The 27565-nt window shown below is 37.3% G+C and overlaps 1 protein-coding gene across 1 annotated transcript in view; it reads right to left on the bottom strand.

Moving 5' to 3' along the window:
- The window catches only part of TENM4 (teneurin transmembrane protein 4), a 2938802-nt gene that overhangs the window by 1779243 nt on the left and 1131994 nt on the right, over positions 1–27565 (bottom strand). Inside the window, exon 5 of the mRNA XM_047690277.1 lies at positions 25804–25856. The gene's annotated coding sequence lies outside the window, so the exon portion shown is untranslated. The remainder of the gene's footprint in view (positions 1–25803; positions 25857–27565) is intronic.

Here is a 27565-nt window from a genome sequence, read left to right as displayed (position 1 = left end):
CATTGTTATTGAGAAAGCACCGTATGTAAAAATACCAGGAGTTGGTTTTTGTTTGTTTGTTTGTTTGGGAGGGAGAAAGGTAAAAAAATACCAATAAAGAAAAACACAGACTGCAATTCAGTTTAGTCACTGATAGGCACAAATTGAGTTTCAATACTATAATAAATGATGTGCTTTATAATCAAAATGAACTATCCAGTGACAGAATTTTCATTTTGTTGGTGGTGTTTTAGACTATTAATACTAATAAGATACACTAAAGTTCCAGGTTCATAAAATAAGAAATGAAGTGATACAAATTCCCTTATTATTAATAGCTAAGGCATAGTGCTGTGTTAAGTCTGCTGGGAATTGTGTTAAGTGCTTTGAATTCAAATCTTGGCATCATTTAACTATTGTGAATTAGACCAAGTCACTTAACATCCTTAAACCTCCAATTTCTCATTTGTAAAATGAAAAGAAAATAACCACACTCATCTGCCTCGCTATAAGACTGTTATAATTATCAGCATGTGTTAGTACAAATAAAAGTGGCAATAATGATAGCCTTCATAAACTGTAGTGTGCAATCCACACGGATGGCATTGCTGGATGGAAAACTCCTTGAGAATAATAACTAAGACTCATTCAGCATTTTACCCAGCACAGCATTTAATGCTTACAAGACACTCAGTAAATATTTGCTATGTAAATACGATCAACTAATCATCTGAGTTGCTTTAATAGATTTATGAATAATCGAACATGTAAGAAATAAATTGCATCCATAAACGTTTATTTTTATGAAGTGTTCCTTACCCACCTTCCAAAGAAAGCTGCAGAGCTATTTAAAGTGAGAAAGTCAGTGTTTACTTACTGTGAAAATCAAAATTTTTTCCTTCAGTGTTTTTATATATTGTACATTAATTTGGAAATGACCACAAACCTCTCTCTTGGAACCCATCTCCCCGTCCCATAAGATATCTGAATCTTCAGCATTTACACTAAATTGATCTTCTCAGACTCTGCATAATACACATGCCCCTCAGAAATGAATGTTTAGGAATAGTAACAAAGAACGGAAAAACAATTAAAAAAAATAAAGCTAAAGGGGGATAAGAAACTACAAGATTTGTATTCCACTTTTACATACACATACACATACATTTTGTCCTTTTGTTATAATTTGAAGTTTAAAATTGAAGTTTATTATTTGTAATATATATAATATTTTATATATAATTTATAATTTGAAGTTTATAATTTGTTATAATTTGAAATACAAGATTTGTATTCCATTTTAACATACACATATATATATACATTTTATTCTTTTGTTATAATTTGAAGTTTTCTGTAGATTTTTTTCTACTTTTCAAAGGAAAGTCTTTCAAAGGAAAGACAAAGTGATATAACCAAGATGTGTCTGCCCCACAGAAATGTTTAAAAGGGAGATCTTCATTTAAGTTCAAGAGACTTAAGAATTCATATACAGCTCATCTCCTCCAGGGATTAGTAAGGAAAATTTACCAGTCACTTCTTTCTAATCCTTCAATTGGCCAGTCTACAAAATCCCAGCCTTGGGTGGGAAGAAGTAAGGTGCTGAGGTTCTTTGGACTTCCCACTTACCAGAACATCTCCAGAATATACAGATACATCTATTGACTAGATATATCTATCAATATCACCTATCTATCAATATTATCTATATAGAATCACTAATATATATATACCATATATAAACCACATTTTGTCAATCGTTTGGCTTTCATATACATGTACACAGAGCGTATGCACACACATACATCTCCGTCCCTCTCAACTTGGCACATTTCTCTTAAGGGAAGACAGAAGATCTAAGTGTCATAGAAGAAAGAACATCATGGAGTTTAAAGAGTCTCATGTCTGCCCACTAATTTATTTGTTCATTCAATATAAACTTACTGAGGTTGCTGTTGTTTGCTGAAAATGTAATAGGAGGTAAAAGTCTATGGCAGGGGGGAAATCTGTAAGGGGAAACATAAAAACGTGACAATATTTGGACAATAACAATGTGATGTGATGAATAATACCACTGCAGCAGAGGGTCTTCTGCCAACAAAGAACTGGATCACAGAACCTAGTCCAAGTGGTCAGAAAAGGCTTTAAAGAAGAAACAATGGTTAAACCAAAATCTAAGGAAGAAGTAAAAATAAGTAAGCAAAGTTAGACTAAACAGATTTCAAGTCCTGATTTCCCCATTTACTGTCCTTGGGCAATATACCCATGTTCTCTGAGCCTGGGATCTTTCTTTGTAAAAGAATAACAACATTGCTTCATGTGGTTTGAGGGAAAGTACAGAAGAAGGTGAATTTAAAGTACCCCCAGGGGACACCTGGGTGGCTCAGTGGGTTAAGCCTCTGCCTTCGGCTCAGGTCGTGATCCCACGGTCCTGGGATCGAGTCCCACATCAGGACTTCCTGCTCTGCGGGAAGCCTGCTGCTCCCTCTGCCTGCTGCTCCCCCTGCCTGTGCTCGCGCGCTCTCTCTCTCTCTGACAAATAAATAAAATTTAAAAAATAAAAGAATAAAAAAAAATAAAGTACCCCCAGCAGTGTTTAGCATACACCAAGACCACAGTAAATGTTGATTGCCTCCTTCCAAACAGTGAGCGTAAAGAAACACAAGTTTTTCTTAAGACTTTCATCACTGTTGTCATTTTGAACCTGAAATAAGATAATAAGAAACAAGAAATGGTGCCTTGTCTTCTCTCTTTTTCTTTCCTTTACTCATATCAACCTTTCTTGAGTTTGAAGCACCATAAGAAAGGTTTTTAAAATGAGGCCAGAGACTGTTGTAAGCTTTACATATTTTCTTATTTAATCCTTATAAAACCTTTCTGCCTTATGAGATAAAGGATGTTTTTGTCCTAATTTCCATTTTAAGAATATGAAACATATAGAGTTCAAGAAATTGCTTAAGATGAATCAAACACCACATAATCAAATTGGGATTCAAATTTAGGTAGCCTGGCATCAGTGTCTGTTCCCTCAGTCTCTATACACCATATACATCCATGATATAATGTGTATACTATATATTATAATAACACACATATCATCTCGATAGAGTGAAAATAGAATTTCAAGAACAGAACTCCGAGACTACCAGCACTGAAGTGTCTGTGAAAGGAGAATAGGCTTAGGAGAGAGAGGAGTCACTAGTAGAGTGTGTTGCCTTGCATAAAGGAAACCACTGGTTTACTATGCAGTACTTACCATATCTTCTTGCCTCCTAGCAGGACACCAGGCATACTAAGGTTTCCACTCTGGCCTTTTTATGTGATGCAGAAGAAACTGAACCCATCCCCATGTTGGAAGAGGTAACAGAAAGAACGTGACTGTTGGTTGACTCACAAGCTAAACCCAAGGAACCAGAGATTCCTCACCTCTTCTCCTGTCCTTAAAACATAAGTTCTGCCCACCATTCTCACAGTGGGAGATGTCCCCAAAACATAAACTTTTAGAGAGTAAGGTATTGCTGAGCCCATCTGCATGGTATATATGACTACACACGTTAAGAATTCTATGTAAACTTTCAAAATTCTGGTGGGTGGGTGCAGACATCCACTTGTCCCATGGCTGCCCAAGTAAAGCCTCATATGTAAGTTTCCTTGCTTATTAAAACCTGACACCTGCAAATCTGGAGTGGTTTACTTCTTTATTTGACCTCTCCTTGCCCTCCATGCATAAGAGCTGGTTTATGAACTAACATTCCAGTTTCAGAAATAAATTCCAGTCATTCTAAATCATTCCAGACTAGCCAAGGCATTTCTCTATATACTCATATTGGTCAACTAACGTAGGTTGCGCCCCATGAACTTGAAAAGAAGGAATTATATCGCATGCATTGGTAATGTCTCTGTAGAAACATGTTGCCCCAGTTGTAGTTGGTAGCCATCCTGTGGTCATGATGAGCCACCCTGAGGACAAACAAGACAATGAGAAGAAAACAGAGAGAATCCATACAGGCAGAGCCAGACAATGTATATAATTATCACTGGTTGTATTCCTATCTCTATATTTTTTGTAATTTGAGAGTTATATGGCAAATGATGTACTCATTACTTAAATCACTTTCTGTTTTCTGTTAATTGAAGCAAAAAAATCTAATTGACAAAACTTTGCAGACAATGCAGAAAAAATTTTAAAATGAGAATGTTCAACAGTCTTAGATGTTTCAGAGAGAGGAATTTACAGTTTTAAGAAAAATCTCATGACATAGATACAAACTGATCTTGAAATCATTTGTCCAATCAGCCCATGGTAAATCTAGAAAATGTCTAACACATTATCACTATATGCCCTCGGTATTTGACAAAGGGATGGGAGGTAGGAATGGAAGAACCAAGTTAACCTCACCATTCAGCCTCTTGTAAGTTTATTCGATTACATGGATTCATGTCTGGAAGTGATGCAGCACATTTATATGTAGTCAGTCTTACACACTGTATCCCAAAAACGGACTGTCCCTGAGGAACCTGTGTAATAAAGCTGGAAGAATTCTGTAATTAACCCTGGAGTAATTATCTTCACACCAAGTAAACCACTCAGGAGTTGACATGTGGCTTAGCTGCCAAGAACCATGTTATAATAAGGTTGGAGGGAGCAACTGCTAACATTTTGCCCATGGTGTATAAACCTTTAATGGAGCCAAATGCCAATCATCCACAGAGTTATACAGAGAAGATCAAGGTAAGTGAAAGCCTCCAAAGCTCTATTTTAAGCACCAATTTTCGTCATTAGCCTTACCTGAACTTTTTTTAAGTATGCCATCCAGCTGCATCATAACATCAAAGAAGCTGAGAAAGTGAAAAGATCTAAGAGGTTGTGAAGACCAGCCTGCTTCCCAATGTGAGGTTCCTTTCAACACACCCCTGACAGGCAACTGAATAATTTCCACTTAAATGTCTCTGGGAATCAATGGTTGGAAATCGAGAACACAAGCCTGGAGTCAAATGGACCTCAGGTTAGTGTTCATCTTTGACAATTATTAATTGTAAACTAAAATAAAACTAATGTGTCAGCATTATTTTTCCCCTTTTCAGATAGTTACAACATGATTTTATCCCACAATACTAGGATTTTGACAGAACACTTTGTTTTGATAAGGAGAATATGACTTTTCTTTCTTTCCCCTTTTGTTGTCAGATACTTAAAATTTTTTGTAAAATTTTACCAAATATGAATCTCATAGGTTCCTAGGCCATCTTCCTGGGACTGAAGAGAATGTGGTTGTTTTCTTGGGAAACCTCTGCTACCCCAGGGGAAGACAGTACTGGAATTCTGGAGGCAAGGCCTTTGACTTAAAAATCAGCCTGAGATGTTACTCTTTGTAAGGAAACTTCTCCTGAGACTGTTTTATTAGCATCACTTGATGCAGTGGAAAGGTCAGTGATCCTTGGCAAGAAATGAGCTCTTCTGCTTTTTAGCTCAAATGCTCCAATGAGAGAGCTAGAGTAAGGTAATTTATGATTGTAGTTAATAAAAATTTTCTCTTGTCAGATAATTTCTGAACTCTCTATCCCTTCAGCATCTTCTGTGTATGCTCAAAAGTCTTTAAATGTTTCACAAATATGGCTACCTGAATTAAATGTCCTATTTCTGATGGGTGCTCACTCTAAGATCCTATATGTAACAATGTATCATCTGGTTGCTGTTCACTTATTAGAATAGGAAGCAGCTGTATTAATCTGCTGAGTGGTTATATCGATAGCCCATTAAGTGTGTTTTTATTTTACAAAAATGTCTAGATTTTTTTTTCCCTCACCTGAGACCCACGTTGAAATTGCAGCTTTATTGGCTTTATGACTTCGGGTCTGCTGTTTAACTTGCAAAGCCCTCATTTGTCATCTGTGAAATTGGAATAATACCTAATTAAAATATCACTGTGAGGACTAAGAAGGTGAGACTCAAAGTGCCTTATACCCAGCACATATGAGAAGGCCAACCAGTATAACTTCCCTTCCATTTCTTATTTCCCTTTTGGATTCCTAACTACTCACGTGCAGGCATAAGTGAGTGACATGGTGGCAAGCACCTGGTGGCTTAAGACAGAAAATGACCGAGGTTACAAAGGGCCTACCATGTTATCATCTCTCACAACAACTGCACTGTGGTGTCTAGCATCTCCTGACATCAGTCTTCAGTGGAGTACAGGATTTCAGGCAGCAACAGGTGAACACAACTCACTGGGTCATAATTATGAAACCGCGAGTATGTGAGAGGAGAAGTAAGGCTGCACCACATGTGTGTACACAGACAAATGCACACAAACTCATCCCACAGTTCAAATCCTGACAAGATTTGTGTCAGTGAGCAGATAAAATAGAAGCTGGCTCATTTGCTGCTCGCCCACTTCCATAGGGAACTGAAGTGTTCTGCTTCAAGATGGTAGTGTCCCAAGTTTGTGGATTTAATCTGCAATTCTTCCTAACAAAGTTGGAAGGATGGAAAGGTTTCTCAACAATTCTATGCCTTCTGATCTTTGTGACTAATGAGAAAGGTCATCCATGTTAGCTATCCTTTCACTACTGGTTCTATTCTGCTAATAAACTCCATCTAAAATAGCCAGGCAGACAAAATGACTTTCCTGTGGAGAAGGTTCTTTTTCCTTTTTCCTACTTAATTAGCTACACTTTAGGTTGGGTGATTGGGGGAAACCAGGAACATAATTTAAAGCTCTGGGGAGGACCATACTTTTGCCTATTACAACAAACCAAATCAAATCAAGTGAATCAATTTAAACTGAACAGACTATATTCTGCTAAATGTACCTTAATTGGTAGAGAATATATGGTGTGATTTTAAAAGGCATTTTAATGATCCTGGGGAGCAAAAACACTAATTTGAGCTTAAAATTTGTTCATCCACTGATTTAACAACTATTTACTGAGTAGCTACTATTCTGGGCAATTTAACACAGGGGAATGCTATGGATGTTTGAGTTAGAAAACACAGATGAGATATCCATTTTCACCACTTTCTGGAGAGCATTCTTTTGTAATCCATTTAAAGGTAATCTCTGGAGATAATAATACTGATTTCTTAGGGTTAATTATGATAAATAAAATATGGCAAATAATAGGTGCCCAATAAATGAAGGAGGATGTACTTCTGTTGTTTTTTAAAATGCCAAAACCAGTCTGGGATTTTCCCAAACAAAAGTTATTTAGAAGTTTGGGATCCTCAGCAATTGCACTGCTGGGTATTTACCCTAAAGATACAAACGTAGTGATCCGAAGGGGCACGTGCACCTGAATGTTTATAGCAGCAATGTCTACAATAGCCAAACTATGGAAAGAACCTAGATGTCCATCAACAGACGAATGGATAAAGAAGATGTGGTATATATACACAATGGAATACTATGCAGCCATCAAAAGAAATGAAATCTTGCCATTTGCGACGACGTGGATGGAACTAGAGGGTATCATGCTTAGCGAAATAAGTCAATCGGAGAAAGACAACTATCATATGATCTCCCTGATATGAGGGAGAGGAGATGCAACATGGGGGGTTAAGGGGGTAGGAGAAGAATAAATGAAACAAGATGGGATTGCGAGGGAGACAAACCATAAATGACTCTTAAACTCACAAAACAAACTGAGGGTTGATGGGGGGAGGGGGGTTGGGAGAGGGGGGGTGGGGTTATGGATATTGGGGAGGGTATGTACTATGGTGAGTGCTGTGAAGTGTGTAAACCTGGCGATTCGCAGACCTGTACCCCTGGGGATAAAAATATATGTTTATAAAAAATAAAATTTAAAATCCGGCAACATTAAAGCTGGAAGGAGCATTAAAAAAAAAAAAAAAAAACTCTTGTCATCATCAACAACAACAAAAAAGAAGTTTGGGATCCTGAGATAACATAAATAAACTAAATGTTACCAGAGTTTAATTGCGAATAAATTAACCTATCATGGACCTTGCCTGTGCTGTCTGTGCTTAATCCCAGATAAATGATTTATATTCTTACTGTTGTTTGAGGGCAAACTAAAGATAATTTCTTAAATAATAGTATCACCTCTTTAACACTCAATTCATATAAAACTTTTTCTTCTAGTATAGCTAAAACTAGCTTCATAGAAAAATCTCACCCTAACTGCTAGGAATCACTGGCATAGAAATTGAGAGGGTTGGGAAAATACCACCTTACATTTTATAAATCCACTGAAATTAAACAAAGAATTAGGCAGAGGTTAGTAAATTATGGTATTTCACCATGAGAATACATATATACTTATATTTTAAAGATTAAAAAAAATTATTAGAGAGAGAGAAAGCTAGAGAAAGCACTGGCAGGGTAGAGAGACAGAGGGAGAGGGAAAAGCAGTCTCCCCACAGGGCAAGGATCCTGATGCAGAGCTCGATCCCAGGACCCTGGGATCATGACCTGAGCTGAAGGCAAACACTTAACCATCTGAGCTACCCAGGCACCCCATCAATGAATGAATGCATGCATGAATGAATATTTAAGATTTTTATTTATTTATTTGACAGAGAGGGAGACAGCGAGAGAGGGAACACAAGCAGGGGGAGTGGGAGAGGGAGAACAGGCTTCCTGCTGAGCAGGAAGCCCGATGTGGGGCTCAATCCCAGGACCCTGGGATCACAACCTGAGCTGAAGGCAGTTGCTTAACCGACTGAGCCACCCAGGCACCCCAAGAATATATGTTTTAAAGATGATGTAAGAAAGCAACTTCTTTAAAAAAAAAATGTAATGCACTTCGTAGTAGACACTACCTGGAATCCATTTCTACTTTGATGCCTTATCTGATTTTGTACTGCTATCTTCCTACCTCATCTTATAGGCAGCCAACTTTGGGATTGATTTGCTTGCTACAGAGGTACCCTATTCTCAATGCCAGTGATTGGTTTAGGACTAGGTATGTAACATCTAGCCAAAAAGGTATAATGGGGGCTTTTATGAAAAATAGCCTTGCTCTTAAGAAAGCTGCAAGAGGATGTGGGGTCTCCCTGTTTGCTCAGCTCACCATGTTATCTTATATGTGATCCCTGAAAACATTGTAGGGATCTTCTGACCAGAGAATGAAACCAACATTGACTATAGCAGTTTGTAGAGATGGAAAAAACCTGAAACCTGACCTCTATAACCACTTTTTTTTTTTTCAATCTTTTTGGTAAAAGTACCTTTATACCTCTATTGGCTTTTTATCTTGAATAAACTGACATTAAATAAACCTACTCTCCCTCTGGACTTCCTGATATATGAGATCACAGTCTCTATAGTACAAGTCGGGTTTAGTTGGGCTTGCTGTTTCTTTCAGCTGAAAACATTCTCATAATAATAACTTTCTAACACATAATACATACAGACAATGACTGGGGGAAAATACATATACAGAAAATAGTATAGTTTATTAAACATTGTTAAAACATATCTTTATATTGTTACATCATTTTTCAAAGAAAAAGAGAAAAAAATAGTAGAGCCACCCTACATATGGATGAAAATGTTCAGTTAATGGCTCAAGACTTCTGTTTTACTTGTGAACGTGGTATATGGAACATGCATCTATTCCATGTGTTCTCTGGCTAACTATTCAGCAGATACAACATAAATAAATAGTTGAACTTAGCTAAAGAAAAGCTACCTGTGACAAAAAAACTAAATATCTAAATTCTATCTTCCTGTAGTATGTATAGTAAAATTCACACTTACTCTTAAAGCTAAGCATAGTATGTCTGGAAAAGGGAAAAACAACAAAAGGTAGAATTATAGCTTCTTGAGTCAACTCACAGGTGACCCCTTCTTGTCTCCTTTCCAATTCTAATCTATACCCTAGCTCTGGCTTGACTTGTGTCTCTTCTCTGGAGAATCTGTTCTTCTCTCTTTCCAAGTATTGTACACCCTTCATTTAAATATTACTCTGCAAGTGGCCACAATTTTTTCCTCCACTGCACCAGAACCTGGACTAGTTCACAGTCGCTGCGTCCTGTGGGTCAGGAGTCCAGGTACAGTTTGGCTGTGTCCTCTTCTCAGGTTTTCACAAGGCTGCTCCAAAGTGTTGGCTGGGCCATGTTTCTTTCTGGATCCTGGGACCTCTTCTAAGATGAGGTAGTTGTTCACAGAATTCAGTTCCTTGTGGTTGTACGGCTGAGGCACCATCCTCTTGCTGGTTGTCAGCCAAGTATCCAATCTCAGCTCCTGGTGGCTTCCCTTAGTTCCGAGCCAAATGGCTTTCTCATAGCATGGCATCTTACTTCTTCAGAGCCAGCAGAAGAATCTTGTGTTCTAGTCAGCTAAAGCAGAATATTGCATAACCTAATGCCATCATGGTAATGAATATCCCTCTTTACTTTGCCAAACCGCATAAGGGCAAGTTCCAGGTCTAGCTGCGTTCAAGAGGGGATTATGCAAGTGTGACTCCATGGGGGGGGGGGTTATAATAAGGTATATCTGCCAGAGACCCTACATTCCTGGTGCTCCTTGCTTACCCCCTACAGCACTATCACTCACATCTGTTTCAGGGACAATGAAAGCCAGGCGGTGTCAAGAGCACTTATAAAGTCAGGTAAGCCTGGACTCAAACTCCAGTTCTCCTATCACTTGAGTTCTTCACTTGTAAACTGTAAAATATTTTAGCTTTAGTTTTTTCAGGATGTATAAAAATTTAAGTAATATAGGAGAAAAAAAATGTTGGTACAGTATTTGACACTCAGTAAGAAGTCAAATTGGGGCAAATATCTCAAGTAAAACTATATAATTTTTGCTTGCAATCTTTGGACCAAAGAGTTCTTTAAAAAATAAGCACATTTGAAGGACGCCTGGGTGGCTCAGTCAGATAAGCATCTGAGTCTTGATTTTGGCTCAGGTCATGATCTCAGGGGTCATGGGATAGAGCCCTGCATCAGGTTCCTTGCTCAACAGGAAAGTCGGCTGAAGATTATCTTTCTTCCTCTTCCTCTGCCCCTCCTTGTGCTCTCTCTTTCTCTCTCTCTTTCTCTTTCAAATAAATAAAATAAATCTTTAAAAAATAAACATATCCGATGGGGAGCCTGAGTGGCTCAGTGGGTTATGCCGCTGCCTTCGGCTCAGGTCATGATCTCAGGGTCCTGGGATCGAGTCCCGCATCGGGCTCTCTGCTCAGCAGGGAGCCTGCTTCTCTCTCTCTCTCTCTCTCTCTCTCTGCCTGCCTCTCTGTCTACTTGTGATCTCTGTCAAATAAATAAAATCTTTTAAAAAAAAATTGCCCTTTAAAAAAAAATAAATAAACATATCTGAACATACTAGTTCCTTCTTTAGAAACCCTTGATAGCTTCCTAGAACCCACCAGGTTCTGCACCATAGGTCCTTGCTGACTGTGTCATCTGCCACACTCTTGCCCTGCTCTGTGCTTTGTTTCAGTACCCCCCCGGCCACTCTTCTCATCTTTCCCTTTGCAGGAGCTCATTCCCCTCCCTAGCACTCTTCTTGGCCCTTTAACTTGCATGACTGCATTTATACTTTCAACAGCTCTATTATTATTATTATTGTTATTACCATTATTATTATTAATCTCCATTTACAGATTTGCAGAGAGACTAGGAGAAATTGAGTCCTTTGCTTATGAACACACAGAGTAATAGAGGATTCAAATCCAGGGCTGTCTGATTGTAAAGCCCATCCTCTTTTTGTCTCAGATTGCTACTCTAAGCATGGACCCCAAATACACTTGTCTTCTAAGAGAGAAATATCTGGCTGCATATAGGACAGTATGAGTGAGTCTTAACATTTCGAATATATGGTTGTAACTTGCTTCCTCTATCTCCAGTTCGCCCATAGATACCTGTCCCAGAAAAAATGAATTAAATCAGTCTGGGCTAAATAACGCTACCATCTAAAATCTAATTATGACTTTAAAAATGTTCTTTAATAAAAATGTATTATGGAGATAGGATTTTTTTCCTGAACATTTATATAATCTTTTCCTAAGTAAGTGGGAAAGGAAGAGTAATGATGATATTGATATATCTTCAAAGAATTAAATCAGATAATGGATATAAATCACTCAGAGTAGTGCCTGACACATAAAGGTTTCTTAATAAATTGTACTAATTATCTTTTCCATTCAAAGAAGTCCCTTTCTGTCCATTCTTGTGATACAATAATGATAGTTTAAATTTCTCTCATATACTTTGGAGTTAGAGTAACTGGTTCCAATTCTGGCTTTTTTATTCATTACCTGTGTGGCTGTAGGCAAGTTGCTTAATCCCTCTGTGCCTTAGTTTCCTTGTTTCTAATGAGAGCATTATAATAGTACATGCCTCACAGAGTTGCAATGAGGATTAAATAAGTTGCTTTTGGAGAATATTTGCAATAGGGTTGGATGCTGGAGAAGCATTTTACAAATAAAATAAAATGCTTATTGGCAACCAATGATGGAGCAAGGCAATATGATAAGAAACAAGGCAACAGTTTTCAGCCAGATTGTGACCAAATGCTTAAGGAGCTTAGAATCTTCTTGGAAGAAATGATGCACACAGGAAAATTATTATAGCAAAAAGTATAAGGAGCCATGTTTCAGCCATGTTTCAGATAAGTAAGAGGCATGCTTATGTGGCTTAAAGTTCATGAAGAACATTTTTACATGTTGTCTCATTTAATTCTGCTAATATTTCTGAGAGTCCTATATATATTGCTATAATTATTTTGTGAAGCAACTAAGTTTGGAAGATGGTAGATGGTAAAACATTAAAGACTGTTAGAAGCTGAACTGCATTTTTGGACCTCTGATTTCAAATTACAATTCACTCATTCATTCACTTATATATTCACTAAAACTTTCACACGCATTTCATATAATACTTAAGTGCCCTAAAATAGTTAGTGTGATTCCCTAACATGAGGGATCCTGCTAAAACCAGCACCCCTAAGAGTAATTGCATATCTGGAGGGCAAAAAATACTTACATGGAGTTTGTACTAGGAAGCAACGGGACTGAGCATTGACTAGGCCCCCATTTTTGTAAGGGACCAAGTTATTTTTATCCCCTGACATGCATCTGAGCAGCCTTAGCTAAAATGCAATAGAAACACTGAGACAGGAGAGCATGTTCTAGCTACAGGAAGGGAAGAATACCTGAATGTCATCTGAGAAAGGTGAAAGGTCTTAAAGGAACACCTGCAAGCAGCCCCCACCTCCAGGTCATCTCGGTATGAATAAACACATCCAAATACATAAAGATGCAAGAGGTACCTAAAAGAAATGTGGCCCAGGTGTGCAACCACTCTCTAAATTTATCCAGAGCATTCTTATTTTCTCTCAGATATTTCAATTTAATTATTACAATGTTTGTTACCATAAAGTTAAAAGGGTATTATATTAAAAGGGGGGGGGGGATACTGAAAGAAAAATAGCTGTTGACACTCTGTTAAATACTTTCCTACTTTATCTATACATACTTTAAACAAACAAATATACTACCAGAATACGGTGCTTAACTTGTTTTTTCCACTTATTATATAATGAACACGTCTTCATGTGAAACCATAATGCATATTCAGCAATACTTTTATGGTTGTGCCATAGTCTATGAAATGGAAAATGTACACAATAAATTATCCATGGATGAATTTCTTATTGGTTCTTCAATTCTCCTGTTTGGCTTCATCCTCCGTCTCTCCATCCCTCCGTCCTTCCCTCTCTTCCTTTCTTCCTTCCTCCCTCCTCTCTTCTCCACAGACACTGATTGATTGGCTTTCTGGTGCCAAATTCACAGACAGATGAATGAGAAATCCTTAAAGGGCAGTGGGTTAGAAAAGGCAAGGGCCTCAGAAGTGACAGATGATCTGAATTGCAATACCCACACTTAACACCTTGTGAGACAAGGGCTACATTTCCCCTTCTTATGACTGACACACACCTTTGGGCTAATTTGCCTTTCCTTGGCATTCCTCTCCAAAATGGGACTTCTAGTTTAACTGTCCAACCCCACTGGAAATACCTTCTGGATAATAACCCCTCTAAAACCCCCTCATCCTTTCCTCCTGCTTTTTTTCCAGATTTTCCTATATAAATTTTTCCTTGTTTACTTCCTTTCTCTCATCCTGCAAAGATGTGATTTGAATAACAATTCTTATTTTCCAGGAGGGACTCCCTGGATTCCATCAAAATTTCTTTTTTTAAAAGAGTCTATAACTGCTTGAACTCTATATCTAGTCTTTTAAATAAAGCACTTTAAACTTTTGAATCTGCATCTTGTTTTCATCTAAAATCACTGGTTTATTATAACTTTGGGGTGATCATATACCCTTTACTTTGCAATTTTCCCTGTTCACTAGTAAGTGATCCTCATTTCATCCAACATATCATACTGATACAAAAAGATGCTAAACAACATACTGATGATCAGAGCTACACTAGAATATATATAGATCCCAAAACATTAAACTGCACAATATGTGAAGCATATGCCAAGGATTTCATCTCATTGTGCAGCAGTAAAAAGCCTGTATAATTTTGTCAGGACTGGAACTAAAAACAAAGGGAAGATTGATAGTACCACTATCATCTCAGATTTTGTACCCACCATTTCACTTTCTGCAACCACAGACTGCTTAATTCTCTGAGCCTCTACACCTCATCTTATTTCTCCAAATTGCCAGTATACTTGCCCCTTTCATATGTACACAAAAGAGGAAGGAGAGAGAGGAAAGAAGGAAAGAAGGAAGGAAGGAGGGAAGGAAGAAAAAAAAGAGAGAAAGAGAGAGAGAGGAAGAAAGAAAGAAAGAAAGGAAGGAAGACTAGTATAGTTGTCATAATTATCAAAGAGAACCAACTAATTAGATCAAGGAGCCAAAATATTGGTCTCTAGCACAAGGTGTGTCCTTATCCCACCTGTATTTCAGAGGAATTCCCTTATACTCACTTGGAGCTTTACATCTTCTGCTATGCCCTGGCATGTATTAAGTACCTTCTACAAGAGGGGAGAAGGGTGTAGAATTTATAAAAAGGGTGGAAAATTGCTAATTATTATTAATATTGATTCATATTTTTGCTAAAAGCCTGACTAAAAATCAAAAGAGAAGTCTAACTCCTGTAGAAAAATAAAGGCAATTAAGGAGAAGCCATAAAACTGAAGCCAACTATTCCAATTTGTCATTTATGAACCTCCCAAAGGAAATAAATAATATAAATAAATAGTAAGATTCATGACCTTTTAACTGTAAGATATAATTACGGACTTGTACTGTTCCAACACATCCCAGATGCTAACGAATTCTAAGTGGTTATTATTCATAGATGTTTCTTGTGCATTCACAGCACATCAAGTGCAATACAGTATTCATACTACAAAGAACTCTCCCTACCCTCAAAGAACTTACAGACAGCACTGGATACCATCATGAATTTGTTCTAGGTTTCCTATACTACAAAAGGTAATATGTTTTTCTATACTAGAAAAACCTTTTTGTTTGTTTTTGCAATTGAGAGAAACATCAATCCCAAAGCTGCATGTTATAGTAGGACAAACTTTATCTTTGAAATCAAGCTTCTCTAAAACCAAATTCCAGTAGCAACTCGTTAATTTTTTGCTTTAATTCATCTGATACTTACCTGCAGGGTTATTATGTCAATTTTATAATATACTTATATATAAGTGTATGCATGTTTTTAAATACGTGTGTGTGTGTATATGAGTACATGTATGTATGTGTATATATACAATTATACAAGATATGTATTTATATTTATATTTATATTTATATTATATGTTTGGTCTCTAGCCCCAATTACATCCCTATCCCATATATTTGTATTTTTATTTATACACACACAACGAGAGTACAGAGTGGTAGGCACACAGGCACCCAATAAATACTAGTTTTCCTTTTGTTAAATTATAAATTGCTTCCAATGGTGGCATACCAGATATCACAACAGACTGCTGAGATATGTCTACTTTTAAAAATAGTGGGATTCAAAGAAAGAGCAAGGACTCTGGAGCCACAAAAGTGTGGGTTTCGACTTTGATTTCTGGCTGGTAAATGGCAATGAGAGATTTGAATTTTTGTATGTCTGACTCCAAAGCTAGGATTCTCTATCCCACACTCATGAGGCAAAATATAATGCTGAACTGATTCCAAAGCAACCCCAAAGAATACAAGAAAGGCTTGGTAATTCATGTGCAAGGTAGAGGAGTTCTGTTCAACCTCTTGCTTAGTTAGAGTTTTAGTGGCTCAGATACACCATTTCATTCATTACTCACAACACTATTCAGACCAGAATTATGGTCCCACTTTTCAGATATCAACAAGGACACATGCTCAGAGGGGCAAAATCACTAGGTAGTGACTAGGTTCTAGAGAGGGGAACCAAGATACGAGGCTAGACTTGACTGACAAGTTCTCTTACTATAAATCGGAAAGGCTCACAGACGGAAAAAGTCAATTTTTGGCCTTTTACCATTATGAAATGGGCTTGAATTTACACCAATAAAATGCAAATGAGATCCATTTTCGACTTCACAACTAGACCTCTTGCATCAGCTTCAATAAGGGAACCATTTTCAGCAATGAATAAGCAAATGTGGGATCTATTAGCTATTGTGACATTTCAGAGTCTAACTTTAACGGGGTTAAAAAAAAAGCTCTTTCCAGCTACTCATTAATTAATGAAATTTACGAGTTAGAAAGAACACATTATATATTACAAATGTCTTCTTTGCAGCATTGGTCATTAACAGTGGTTATCAAAAATCCTCTAATCAGTATGATAAGAATACCCTAGGATCTTTTTAAAATTGCAAATTTCTCAATTTCTAAAATTTCATGAAAGAGAGAGAGAAAGAGAGACAGAGAAAGAGAGGAAAAAGAATGGTCTAAAGTAAAATTATTTTTATGTGTAATAAGACTATCATGTGAAGTCTAATCCCTGATGACCTTGCTGGCTAGTGCAAAAGGCTACTTGCTTTATCTGTAGAACTCAGGATAACACCTAGCATATAGTAGGTTTTCAGTACCTATCAGTATAAATTAAAGACAAATAAATACATATATAAAATTCTTTTGATATCACTGCACTGGATTTTTTTAGAGTCAGTTAAAAAAATCATACTTAACAAAGAGTACAGAACAGCATATTAATGATCTGCTTTCCTAGGAAGTGATGACTGGTGAAATACACTGAACCACACCTAGAAAGTAGTTAGCTTTCAGTATAGGCAAACCACCGTGAGAAGTCCATGCCTCAACTTGGTATAATATAGCCTCAACATATGATATATAATATATAATATAGCCTCAATATAAAATAGCCTCAACAAGCTATTAGGAAAAGTAAGGATAAGGGGAAGGGAATGGGGAATTTGAAAAGCGGGGAGAGTGGGGGAGCAGTTGTTATGGAGGGTAGGGAAGGAAAAAAAATGAAACAAGATGGGATAGGAAGGGAGACAAACCATAAGAGACACTTAATACTACAAGACAAACTGAGGTTTGCTGGGGGGTGGAGCAGTAGGGATAGGGTGGTTGGATTATGGACACGGGGGAGGGTTTGTGCTATGGCGAGTGCTGTGAATTACGTAAGACTGATGAATTGCAGACCTGTACCCCTGGAGCAAATAATACATTATCTGTTAATAAAAGCAATTTTTAAAAAAGAATAACAATTGTATAGGACTGCATAATTTTCAAAACAATTTTATATATACTATTTCATGTAATTCCCACACCTACTCTACAAGATAAATAAAAGATGGTGATGTTCCCTATTCAAATGAAGATTGTGAAGGCTGAAAAGTCTTCAGTTCCTATAATTGTGAATGGCGAACTCTAGCCATACTTCGAAGTCCTACCATCTTTCTTTTATTGTCCGCCCTCCCCTGACCTTCAAGTTACTTGACAGCAGCGTATCTATGTCACATTCTTCCTTTTCTAACTCTGAATCTGTTCCTAAGAGACTTTGCCAACTGCTTGTTAAGTGCTAGCTTCACTCTCCATCACTCACCATCCCCTACTCCAGCACACTGTAACCCCAGGAAACAACTAGCGCACAAAAGACAAATCATTTTATCCTCTGCTCTTCCACTGGGGTAAAGAGATTACAGAGGAAAGGAATGCAGAAAGGAGGAGGCACTCCTTAGGTAATGAGAAACAGGGAGGAGAGAGGAAACACAGACTTATGATCATGTAGCAATCTTTTAGAGTTCTCCATTTTGCTAACTGTTGTTTCTATTTCTTCCTGTGAATAAATTGATCTAAATGTTCGCAAAAGGGCACCTGGGTGGCTCAGTGGGTTAAGCCTCTGCCTTCAGCTCAGGTCATGATTTCAGGATCCTGGGATGGAGCCCTGCATAGGGCTCTCTGCTCAGCAGGGAGCCTGCTTTCCCTCCATCCCCTGCCTGCTTGTGATCGCTGTCAAATAGATACATAAAATCTTAAAAAACAAATAAATGTTCACAAAAATATTAAGTGAGAATACTGGTTTTCTTTTATCAAAATATTTTTCCTAATATTGCTTTGTTAATGGCAAAGATGATGATGATAATGAAACAACTTCATGTTTAGAATCCCTTAGATCTCATTTGGTCTTTGTAACAACATGAAAACAAATCAAGATTCATAGTGAAGGAATGATTTCCTCAAGTTACTCAGCTTAAAAGACAGCACAGCTGGATTCTGAAGCCCCATATTCTTTCCATTATCATATCCTGTACTTGGCGTGCAGGGACCCTGTCATCATAATAACTTTAGACCAAATTAATCTACCTTCAGATACACATGATTTATATAAATTGTATATACAATTGCCATAAGACAAGTCCTTCCATTTAAATTCAGTTGGACAGGTGAGGCAAACATGTGTTTTTTATACCATGGAACAACCAATTTCCCACCACGAATGTAGCTAACATCAATTTCAAAGAAACAAAAGCAAGGAAAATACAAATCAGGTTAACCTGTTTACAAAGTGAGAACTGGAACTACAAGCACATGTCTGCAGATAGCTTTTGTGTCAGAAGACACTGGTTTATAGCATTTCTTCAAGCTTGCTTTCAATTATGAGCTGATAATGACTACTACTTGGAAATAATGTTTTATTTTCAAGCATATTTTGCCTCAAAGACCTACTCAGGTTTCCCAGGAGTCTTGTTAATAAGAGACATCCCCTACTCTTTCTTGAGGAAAGCAGGATGATGTCATGAAATGGGTTTGGAGCTGGGCAGAACTGATTTGAAGTTCCAGCTCCAACACTTTAAAGCTTTGCTACTCTGGAGATATTGTAGAAAATAGACAAAATAGTGCTGGCTCTGTCGAGTTTTATGAGCAGTTCAAGTAAATACTTTAAATACTTGCAACTACATAAAAAAGGTAAATAATATTTCTTTTAATGCTTTACACATTTACTATGTGACCCTACCTCATAGAAGGTGCTCAAAAAAAATCTGTAGTATTTCAGAAACTCAGCTGTTTCTCTTAAATTTGTACTTGATAGGAGTCAAATAAAATCTTGGTATCTGTATCGAACCCTGGTGGTGGACTGAATGACCGAGATGGGGGGGGTGTCCATTCTGTTGCTATGGCATCTCATGGCTGACTCTCATCACTGTTGTTAAACATCATAGCTTTATGATCCTGAGGGAGGTACTCAGGATTTGTTTTGCCATTTGTAAGATGGGTATAAGGTAGCAAGACATGGATTTTTTACCATATAAAATTTTGATGAGAATGAATTCAGATATTTAGTGTGGAAATATTTACCAACTGTGAAGGACTATTCTAACACAGAGAAGCATCACTGTTAATGTCATATCTTGTTCTGATCTGTACATTATACATCAGCCACGTATATAGATTAAACAATGATATTTTTAAGAGCTTAGGAAAACAAAACAAAACAAAACCATGACATAAATCAGAATGCTTGAGATCACCATGCAAAGACCACCATGCAAAGACTGAGGGTTTTTGTACTTGTTGTCATTATTTGTTGTTACATTTTTCCTCCTGGAAGTTAACTGTTAACTCCCCATATTTGTTCTGCATTTTTTATTCTGTTTCAGGAATGGTGTAGCAAGAAAAAAAATCCTATTCTCACTACTTTTCTGACTTCTTCAAACATAGGCACAGTTTGGGCCAACTTCTTATGAGGCTTTGGCACTCTTTCTTGGCTCAAGAAAGGGAAGAAATAGTTGGGGTCTGTTTTCATGCTTGTCATTTTGTTTGTATGTTGGAATTTGCCTCTAAACTTTCTTTTTCCATTCAGTGAGATAAAACATCTTGGACAAATGTCCCCATCATTAATCCTATTTTCATTAAAGCACAGCCAAGTTCGGTTTCTTTCCAGAACCATGTACAGAGTATCTACTCAGCCTCACACTGTATTGGTAGATAAAAGGAAGAAATGTCATGGCTCCCTGCTCTCAAGGAGTTCTGTGGCTAGTGTGAAGACAAATGCTTATTCACACTTCAGTGTGAGGAATCCCTTGATACTGGTGTGCACATCAGGACAGGGGAGCTCAGAAGATGGTCACATCAACTGAGAAGGCCAAATAGCCAGAAGAGGTATATCCTGAAGGAGGTTACAATCTTATGCATCAGAAAAGTTAAAAACAGGGCTGGCTGGCTAGCTCAGTTGTTAAGTGGCTGTCTTTGGCTCAGATCATGATCCCAGAGTCCTGGGATGCAGAATCCTGCATTGGCTCCAGTCTCACCAGGGAGTCTGCTTCTCCCTCTGCCCCTCCCCCTGGCTTGTGAGCCCTCTGGCATGTGCCCTTTCTTTCTCTGACAAATACATAAATAAAATCTTTAAAAAAAAAAAAGATAAAGAAGAATTGTTAAAAACAAACAAGACAAATTCTCAAAATGACTAGCCAACTGTATCCCTGAAAGCAATATCCCAAAAAAGCAACTCCACCTCTATATCCCCCACTATATTATACCTTGATTGACTTGACCCTAATTTTTTCTCATTTGTTTCAAGGATGAAAAGTAATCATCTACCGGCTGATATATTAGAAAATATAAGAAGGCAAAATAATGTTGGATTTTGTAAAATGGGTGACTATATATTCTTAAAAGGGGATTGGAGCTATTTCATCTTCCAAGTAAAAACAACTAGCTCATTTCGCTATACTTAAAAACAAACAGAAATCCTTAAGAGATCATCCTAAATGTGGTATCTTTCTCAGGGTATCACGTGCCACACGCCAAATGAAAATATTGATGTGGTCTGCTGCACTATGCCACTGACAGTGTTTTGAAGTCATAAATTTTTCCCTTATCTTGGAAAGAAAAAAAACAAAAAAAACAAAACTTCAACTCTCTAATTTATAATTTAAGAAGTTTTGTTAGATCAAAAGGGAAGTAAGAATGAACAGAAGCAAAGAGCGTAAAAAGCTTTAATATTTGAGTGATCGCACCATACTTGGAACGGCCTTTCTCACTGTCGCCATACAGCACCAGCAGAAAAAAGAAACCAGAGAATGATTTGCTCAAGGTTGTTCAATGTGAGTCAGAAAAGATTGGATATTTGAATGCAGCAAGAGCTGACATCTTTCTCCTCTAAAAAAGGTATTTTTGTATGTGATTGGTTTCAATCTCAAAAAGTAAACACAATCACATTTCACACATTTCAAGAAGCAAACAAGGTATTGCTGCTTTTCTTAAGGGGAGGAGTGTTTGGGAGGCTTTGGGAGGAGATATATTTACTACATTTTATATATATACACACACACATACATGTTATTCAGCGGGAGGATGGGGGCCATTGGTGTGGCCTCTTTGGGACAAAGACTGAGCGCAGGAACAGAAGAGGTCAGGGAGATAGTGATGGGCAGAGCCTGGGAGGAGTGGCCTGGGAGAGAGGGAATTGCTTCTGCTTTCTGCACCTTCCTACCAGATTTTACATTTACCACTTCTGCAGGCTTTCCAGCTCCTCCTCACCCTTCTGAACTCTCCCAAGTATACCCTATCTCCACTTTTCACTATGCAAAGCAGTATGACCTCCTAATTAAGAGCTCAGTATGCACTGTTAAACAGTGCTGCATTCACATCCAAAAGCTATTTGCTATTAGCTTAGGGACTTTTGGCAAGCTAATTTACCTCTCTGAGCCTCAGGCTTTCCCAACTGAAAAAAAACTGGGAATCACAGTGGCTGCTACAGAGGAGGTTGTAGAATTAAATGAGAATCCATGTGCTCAAAGCACTGCCTGACAATGATTAATAAATAGTAGCGAATGTTATCATTTTTATGACATATATTGCATAGATTGTTTTCATTTGCTTGTCTTCCCTTAAAGAATGCTGGCTCTCTAGAACAGGTTGTAAGTAAAACATAAGGTTGCCTTGAAGCCTACCTTATATGCTTTGTTATTAAATTCAGATGACTTCTCATTAAAGAATTTAGTGATAATCCTGCACCATCTGTGGTTGTGGTACTATGTCCAGGAATCGTATCCCATTCCTTTGTAACTCAATATCCTTTTGCCCCTCTTGTCTTTCATAGGATGTTTGCTTCTTCCTAGAGGACTTTATTCCTCAACTTTCACAGTTTTCTGTTTTTATAGAATGTTACCCCCTACCTATTGTGAAGTTATTTGTGATGCTTTTCATGACATCATGGTTATGGTTCACTCTCTCAGGTCAGCATTTTTCAGCAATGGGAAAGAATTAAAAACCCCCATTGGCAGGAAGGAACTAGATTTTAAAATGAAATTCCCCACGGACAGTACCATAACACTCCTTGCATAAGACATTTAGCCTTCCTGGATAGATGTACTTTAAAGCATTATTATTTCCTTTTTTCCTCAACATTATTTGAGTTCTCCAATTCCTTCTAAAGAGAGACAGAGCTATATTATTTTTCCCTCAAAGATTTTTTTTTTTTTAAATATTATTTGAGAGACAAAGAGCATCCAAGCAGGGGAAGGGAATAAAAGGAGAGGGAGAGAAACTCAAGCAGATTCCACACTGAGTGCAGAGCCCTAACAAGGGGCTCGACCTCATGACTCAGAGATCAAGAGCTGAGCTGAACCCAAGAGCCAGTCACTTAACCGCTTAACTGACTGAGCCACCCAGGTGCCCCAAGCTATGTATGCTCTTCTGATGCAATGTTTTCACTTATACCATCCAAGGTCTCTGGTGCAATAAAAGAAGAGGGCAAGTTTTAGAGAAAAAAAAAAAAAAGAATAAAGTCAGGCCTAATATCATAGTAAGGAAAACTGAAGATCATACTGAATATTTTTAGAGGCTGAATATAAGGAAAATATTTTGAGCAAATTATAAGGAATTATAGGGTTGAATCAGATAGGTGTGGAGAGGCTGTTGGGTTAGAATGCAAACCACTAAAGAACACAAGTTAGGTGACAGCAGATAAGACAACGGGCTGGTTGTTAAGATGCAGGGGTCCTAAAGAAAATTAGAAAATTAGATCTCCAAGTTTAAGATAATATACTAGAGCCACTGAGGGAGAACCCACTTTTCTTTGGTCTATTGTGTCTGCTCCAGGCTTTTGCTTTTTACTAGAAAATCTTATTGTTAATCTGACATTTCTCTGTCTACCTCCCCACCCTTTACATTTTACTCAACCCTGTAAGAGTTGGTGCAGAGAAGAAAACTGTTCAGCAGAGCTGAAGTCAGCCAAGAATCCAGGGGAGTTAATTTGGCTATGTAAGGATAATAAAATTGAGGAAAGAGGACTGTGGGGTATAAGCTGGAATTTGTAGACTTCTGAAGTTTTTATATGAAGGTGGAAGAAGTGTAGTTGGCAAGGTTTCCTAGGTGGCAAAGGCAAAGTCTCCTGGGTTTGAAATGAATCAAGTGTGCACTGATGAGAACGCTTTTGGAACAACTATGTTGAGATCATGTCTATTCAGCAAAGCCACATATCAATAAAAAAGGAACAAAATGAATACTGGATATATGAACAAATGTCCACTGCTTTATGCACATTAGCTCACAAAACCCATTCACTATTCCTATGAGACTGGTACTATTATTTCCACTTTACAAAAGACAAAAACTGGGTTACAGGGAGGTTAGTGATGTGCCCAAAGTCACATAACCAGTGATAGGCAGAGGCAGGTTTTCAACCTAAGACTCTGTGAATTGTGAATTCTAAGCCACACCCTTCTCACTGAGCTCCCAGGCCCCACAAGAAACATTTATTAGCATAATTATATACGTAAGTGAGGAGAGCAGTAGGGAACAACAGACTGAATAGGTAAAGAGAAAGAGAATTAAATTTGAGGAGAAATTGATGGGGAAGTCATACACCAAGAATTCTCTGAGTGAACTGGGATGAGGAAGGGACTCATGCTGTTGGAAGGTGCAGAAGTCCATAGATAGAACTAAGTATTTTGGATTTCCAAACAGAATTCTGCTGAAAAATTAATTTAATATCAAATGAATTTTCAAACTAGGTAGACCCTAGAAAGTTGCTTAGGGTATTAAATAAAGGATCCCAGACAAACTAAAATTATACACAAACAGAATAAATCTAAAGAATGTCACATATCAGGGGTCTGAAATAGAGCTGTCTCTTTTCTAAATGTGTGCATACACACACACATATACTCATCATGGGAAAAAGTGCATAGTAATGCCACTCAGTAAAATCTGACTCTATTATACTGACATGCTGGTTATTATTTTTTTTTCAAAATCTAAGAGGCACAATCTTATTTTATGTACCACTAAAAAAAAAAAAGAAAACAAAATGTTTCTAATTATAACTAGGAAGTTCTATTAATTGTAAGACACATGCTGATGTAAGCAATGACAAAATGGGAATATATCCACATCCCTAGAATCAACCAATTGCTGTATATTTTTCCCATCTAATATCTATGTATAATTTGAGGTCATATCTAATTAAGGTAATTTCTAATACTGGTTTTTCACTTGCCTCATTATTTTCTATTAGGATTACTTTTTTTTTCCCAAAATGATAGTTTTGACAGCTACATAATACTCCATTATGTGGCTATGCCATAATTTAGTTAACAAGCATTACTTACAGGGTCGTAGGGTTTTTTCTAATGTTTCATTCTTATACATAGTGTCACAGTAAACATTTTTGAATATAAATAAATGTTAGTATTCCTTTTTGATGAATCTCTTAAAAGAGATTATCCCAAATTGAACCAGATGAATAGGCATAAATATTTTAAAGACTTTGCCTATACATTTCTCAATTATTTTAAAGAAAAGCCATTTAGTTTACACAAGAAAAGCAATTTAAAACTAGAGACAACAAACCCAATAAGCCAACATACTTAAAGGCTCTTCCTATATTCCAGATTCTACCAGAGAAGCCACCACTCACTGGATTTATGCCTTATTCTGGTCCTGTCTAGTCCCTTCTTTATTTCCCTGTTCCAGAACTGATTTCTAGGATGTGTTGTGTCTTGACTGTTTCTATTCAGCAAACTGAAGAGGATACCATGCCACCTCCTTGCAAAATGGGTAGGAAGGGTCCTGAGACCTTGTAGCCTCCTGGGTTTCCTTTCTTTCAGCAAGAAGACAAATTCCTGGGTGATAATCACAATCCAGCTATGTTTTCCTACAATCTCACCTTTTCTTGACAATTCCCAATGAGCTCAAATAAATCGTCTATGTATTTTCTGTATGTGCACACACTGCCACATTGACTGACCGATTTCAGCCCAACAAACCAAAATAGTAAATTCTTTACCCATGTGTATTGTTTGTGGGAGTCTGACCAAGGAGGGCAGCAGAGCAGGACCCAGCACACTGTGAAGATAGATGGGTTAAATTTAGGTTCCCCACCACGTTGTTGGTCATAACAACTGGGTGTTCATGGTAGCTCCCCAGAGGCTTACCTCACTCAGCCTTGCCTTTTCATTCCAATCAGTCCGGTAAAAGTGCAGTTTATCTAGGAAAGGGGAAATACAGGACCAGAATGAGGAGAATATAACATTGAAAATAAAATGTGTAACATAAGCATTAGATAAGTTCAATTCTTTCAGCACAAATCAAGAATCTTTCTCCATGATTCAGGAAAAGAACACAAATGCAGTAAGAGAAAATAATGTTCGTATCAAGTGACTCAAATATCACCTCTAAAATTTAGGCCCACATTGAGCCAAGCCTTCAGAAACGACCTGGCAAGATGAAACAAGAGTCATTTTAGAGTCTTTAATTTCCCTAACTTCAGTTTTCTGAGAGCAAAGAGCTACAGCGGTGTCTGACCTCATTAGCTCAGAGAGGGGTCTGGCAAATGAATCCTGTGTAATTACAAAATGCCTCTGAAATAGCAAGTAAAAAACATGTGTTAGGTTCTTCCATGATCTAACTTCTTCAAAGGTATCACTCATATATTAATAAGCAACTTTAATTCATGCTGATATGGAAGAGATGAGTCTAATCCTAAATCTGTAATAACATACTTGGGCATGAGCATTTTCCTCAGCATGAAACAACATTGAAAACATTCTGATGCAATAAGATTTATATGTTTTTAAAAAACAGTAACAAATATGTTTTCCCTTAGACTATGTTTTATTCTCTTTTCAAAGAAATGGATAATTACTACTGATTATTTACCCCAAAGAGACAGATGTAGTGAAAAGAAAGGCCCTCTGTAACCCAATGTTCATAGCAGCAATGGCCACAATCGCCAAACTGTAGAAAGAGCCAAGGCAACCTTCAACAGACAAACGGATAAAGAAGATATGGTCCATATACACAATGGAATGTTACACAGCCATCAGAAAGGATGAATACCCAACTTTTGTATCAGCATCGATGGGACTGGAGGAGATTATGATGAGTGAAATAAGTCAAGCAGAGAAAGTCAATTATCATATGGTTTCACTTACTTGTGGAACATAAGGAATAACATGGAGGACATTAGGACAAGGAAAGGAAAAGTGAATTGGCAAGGGGGGGAAATTGGAGGGGGAAATGAAGCATGAGAGACTGTGGACTCGGAGAAACAAACTGAGAGTTTTGGAGGGGAGGGGGGTGGGGGGGTTGGGTGAGCCTAGTGGTAGGTATTAAGGAGGGCATGTATTGCATGGAGCACTGGGTATGGTACATAAACAATGAATTTTGGAGCACTGAAAAAATAAAATTAAGTAAAAAAAAAACAAAGAAATGCATAATTGATCATGATTGATATACTCTGTTATTATTCCTTAGGAATAGATTAAGAGTACAAGTAGTTTCAGTAGAAACCCTATGATTCTTCTAAGATTCGAGAACACTGTTATCTTCAAATCATTTTAACTACTATAACTTACAATCATGACTGCTTTATTTTAATATCCTAAGAATGTCAAACAATAAGATATACATTCACATTCACAAAGGTCAAGGTGAAAAAAATCTTCTCATTTGTATGTGTTTACGCTATCAGTGTAAATATTTTTACTCAAATACACACAAACCTAACACTGCATTTTTGTCTTCAATATCATTGTCCCTCCATACTTCATGTAACATTTCAATAGAAGACATTTTATGGTTTTATATGTTATGAGACATACAGAATGACAATATTAGATATCAATCTTCATTAAGATCACACGAGAAGATAAATTAGCATAAAACTTCCACTAGAAAAAGACTCTTAGATTTTCA

Source organism: Lutra lutra, chromosome 10 (genome assembly GCF_902655055.1).
Source record: "Lutra lutra chromosome 10, mLutLut1.2, whole genome shotgun sequence".
NCBI classification, from domain to species: Eukaryota; Metazoa; Chordata; class Mammalia; order Carnivora; family Mustelidae; genus Lutra; species Lutra lutra.
The sequence above is the reverse complement of the archived record's forward strand: the minus strand, read 5'-3'. Positions and strand labels throughout refer to the sequence as shown.